This window comes from Echinops telfairi, unplaced genomic scaffold (assembly GCF_000313985.2).
Source record: "Echinops telfairi isolate 266 unplaced genomic scaffold, ASM31398v2 ScPeMD7_7475;HRSCAF=8513, whole genome shotgun sequence".
Lineage (NCBI taxonomy): Eukaryota > Metazoa > Chordata > Mammalia > Afrosoricida > Tenrecidae > Echinops > Echinops telfairi.
In genome coordinates this window covers 16085726-16089899 of record NW_022111379.1, presented here as the reverse complement: position 1 = coordinate 16089899, position 4174 = coordinate 16085726, and positions in this window count along the sequence as shown.

Here is a 4174-nt window from a genome sequence, read left to right as displayed (position 1 = left end):
ACCCAGGAACAGCAGTGGCTAGTGTGCTGCTCCATTTTCACAGCATTTTTACACAGAGTCATACTGTACATTTTTTTATGATAACTTTTTTTTTAACTCAGTGTGACCATTTCCCTATATCATTAGATATCCTTCAAAGCACTTTTAATTGCTGTCGTAGTTCATCTCAGGATCTATGGTCATTAATTCAATCACTCTCAGAGGGATTACCTCTGTGAGCTTCTTTTTTTTTTTTTTTAAACCCAGGCTCCCAGGTCAGAGCCACAAGGGCAGGGGTGGGGGCGCCTCCGGATCGGCTGACCCTCCCTGCCCCCACCTCTCTAGTCATCCATTACCCTCGGCCTGCGTGGGCCGCCCTCCACCTTCAGCTGGAATCAATTGCTCTCGCTTCCGGCCCTTCCCTCCTGCCCTGTAACATCAATCAACCAGCAAGGCACCGGCTCGGTGCCCAGCCCAGTGCCAGCAGTCTGAGAGGGACCAGAGAGAGGCGGGTCTGACCTGCCTTCAAGGACCCTGTGTCCTGTCTGGAGAGGTAACAGATACGTCTGGCACACAATCAAGAGGACTCTGGCGGGGGGTTGACAGGTTGCAGTGGGGCAGCGGGGAAGGGAAGGAAGAAGGTTCTGGAGGCAGGAGAGAAAGGGTCTCATCTGAGCAGTGCTGGGCACAGGGCTGAGAGAGCACTCCAGTGGTGGTCGTGGAAAGCCATGTGGGACAAGGAGCACCGTGGAGCTCAGGAGAGAGTGGGGAGGGCTGGAGGACGGCAGGAGCCTGCAGAAACACAGCCGGAAGCGCAGGAAGGGCAGTCCTGCTGGGGTCTGAGTGATGGCGCCTTTCCTCTGCTGTGGGCCTGCTTCAGCTGGGCTGGGTGGGGGGTTGTCCCAGTTCCAAGTGAGTGCCCCCAGTGGCTAGGGGCAATCATTTCGAAATGAAGGTAATGATCCAATTAGTGGTTATCCATCAAGTTCAGTTATCTTTCCCTGGACTGCGGAGCGGAGAAGCTAAGTAAACACGTGCCTCGCTCTGTGACATAAAACCAGACTCCCCTGTGTTGCAAAATGAGTTCAAGATGCAGGCAGGGCACCTCTCGAGCCTGCAGGTTCCTGTCTCTGGGGCTAAACGAAGCGGGAGAACCACCGGGAGGACCAGGTCTCTGAGATGGCGACTCTGGCTCCAATCTCCGGATCTAGCCCCTGGCCCCACTGTGAGGGTGAGGAGAGGCACCGGGCGCAGCTGTGAGCCTGCAAATGGTGCAGATCCCTAGCCGGTACCTGAGCTGGGTCCCAATCAGAGGGCTTCAGCTCAGCTCAGCCTCAAGCCCAGAGCCACAGCCGGTCTCCACAGCTGCCCAACTTCTCCCCACACGGCACTGCTTGTGCCCCAAGTCTGCACAAGGATGCCATGCTGAGCCAGCCTCCTTATTTAGACTCCAAGTTCCAGAAAGCCAAGGGTGAGCTAGGTCCCTTCCCAGGAGGACCTGATTTGTCCTTGGAAGAAACGCTGGGTGTTCCTGGTGGCTCAGGGAAACCGAGGTCAGGGCATAGGAAAGGGTTAGCCCGGCAGCACCTTGTCAGTTGCTGGCTGACGTGAGATCACAGTCAAGGTCTCCTGGCTCCCCAAATAGGTAACAAGGACTAGTTATGTGACAGGCACAGTTCTGGGCTCTGAGGGGACACTCGTGAACAAGCCCAGACAAAAATCTGTTGTCATGTGACTTATAGAGTGTTGTGAGGCCGACAAACCCCCTAGCCCCCAACTTCTGGTTAGTCTGTCCAACCCCCAACTCCTGGCTGGTCTGTACAGTTCCCTGAAAGGACACTGGAACCCTCCTCGACGGTGCCAAGGCCCAGTCTGTATGGGTGAGATAGTTTATTGTCTAACACAATGGGGAAGACAAGTTTCTCTGCTGGTAGGTTTGGACGGTGACCTTGTGGTGAGCAGGCCTGTGCTCGACCCAGGGTTCCTTCCGGCCGACAAAAAGAACACTTCATGGACCCAAAGGGCGCACTTTCCAAGACAGGGAGTATTGGGAGGGTCTTGTGACCACCGTGGCTGGGAGGTCCATCTAAAAAGTGACCTTGAAACCAAGACTTGATGCAAGAGTGAGAGGAAACGAGGTAGCTTTCCAGGGAAGAGCATTCCAGGCCAGGGAACGGCAGGTGCAAAGGTCCCTGGGTCAGAGAGTGCCTAGCATGTTACAGGAACAGCACAGAGGCCACGTGGACCGAGCAGAATGAGCATGAAGAAGGGGGGGGGAGGTCAGAGGGAGTCGAATCGTAGGGCACCTTGCACTGCTTGTACGAACTTTGGCTTTTACTCTGTGAAATTGGGGGTGGGTGGGTGGGGGGTTGCTAACTGAAGGGTCTGTAAGTCACGAGTCACTGAGAGACCTGATCTGACTTCGGTCGAAAGGGGTCGTCACTCGGGCTGCTCTTCCCCACTATGACCCAACTGTGCCTGCCCGCTTTGTTTTGTCTACAGGGCCTAACAGAGCATAGACCACATGCTCCGTAGATGTCACATGAGTGCGCTCAGGAACGAGAGTCAAACCAGGAATCTGAATGCTTAGGGAACCTCCAGGAGACCAGTCCTGCAGGTGAGTCTACCTCGCCAGAGCTCCTCAGAAAGAGTGAGCCTATATCTGGGGATTATGGCAGAACGGTGAGTGGATGAGGGACCCTGGTGGCATCGTGGTTGCACATTGGGCTGCTAACCACAAGGTCAGCAGTTCGGAACCACTAGCTGCTCTGCAGGGGGAAAATGAGGCTCCTCTTCTTGTAAAGAGTTCCAGTCTGGGAACGCCCCCAGGGCAGTTCCCTTCTGTCCCGCAGAGTCATCATGAGTCCAAATGGACTTGACTGCAGTGGGTTTGGAGTTTCTGCGGTGAGTGGCTGTGGCAGGGCAGTAATTGGGCCCCCAATCCACTACATTCCCCTCTCCAGGTTCCGGGGGGCTTGGGGCTGAGTTCCATCAAGAGAACTGAAATCAACCGGGGAGGGGGGTGGGAGGCGCAATCTGTGATCCTTAATTTCTCCAGAGGAAGGAACCGGCCATCACTCCGCTACCCAGTCCAAAGTTGGACCTGTCTGTGAAGCTCCTCAAACATGGGGGCTGTCCTATTTGGACTTTGCCTTCAGCTTCTCTGCTCCTTCCCGACTTGGGCTAGTCAAAGAGAACATTCCTGGGTGGTCTGTCCAGGCATTTCCCATTCAGAAGCCCAAATTGTTGCTTATTCCCCACAGCTAATGATCCCAGTGTCCTCGGAAAAGTCTTCTGAATAGAGCCCGCACCTCCCACTGGCTTGGATCAGCCTGGCCACCTCACTCCCACTCACCTGTGCTCTTAGTAGTAGTTGAACTTCAGGGTGGGGTGGGGGTGGGGAGGCTATTGGGCATAAAACCTCTCAGCCCCTGATCTGGTGAGATCATAGGGCAGCGGTTCTCAACCTGTAGGTCTCGACCCCTTTGGGGGTCGAACGACCCTTACACAGGAGTCACCCAATTCATCACAGTAGCAAAATGACAGTGAGGAAGTAGCAACGAAAATAATTTTATAGTCGGGGTGTCAGCACACCAGGAGGAACAGTATTAAAGAGTTGCAGCATTAGGAAGGTTGAGAAACACTGTCATGGATGAGCTGGAACATGCTTGGCTCCTCCAAGACGCCCCCTCCCTCCACACAGAGAGGCCGAGAGGCCCTCCTCACGGACCACCTTCTAGGTGGCCCACTGCCTAGGCTTTCCCAAACTGACGACCCCCAGCGCTAACCAGGAAGCAGTGCAAGCCTTCTTCCCACCCTGGAACCTGCTCAACTAGACCTCGTCGGTCTCACAAGTCCTCCCCCATGAAGGCATCAGGTGTGCCCACCCTTAAAGCCGAGTCCTCGCTGTATCATGACTGTAAGCATGGCGGCACAGGCCTCCCCGTCTTCAGGACGTTCCTAGTGGACCCATAGCTGCTTCTGCTTGGCCCAGGTGAGCGCTAGCTGACCTGACGTGGCTCTCTCTGGGTTACCCAGGTCTGCTTTCAAAGGGTTTCCTGTGTGCTCACCTCTCACTGCGCTCAGTATGCATGGACTCACTGCACACTGGCTCAGTATGCATGGACTCGCTGCACACTGGCTCAGTATGCATGGACTCGCTGCACACTGGCTCAGTATGCATGGACTCGCTGCA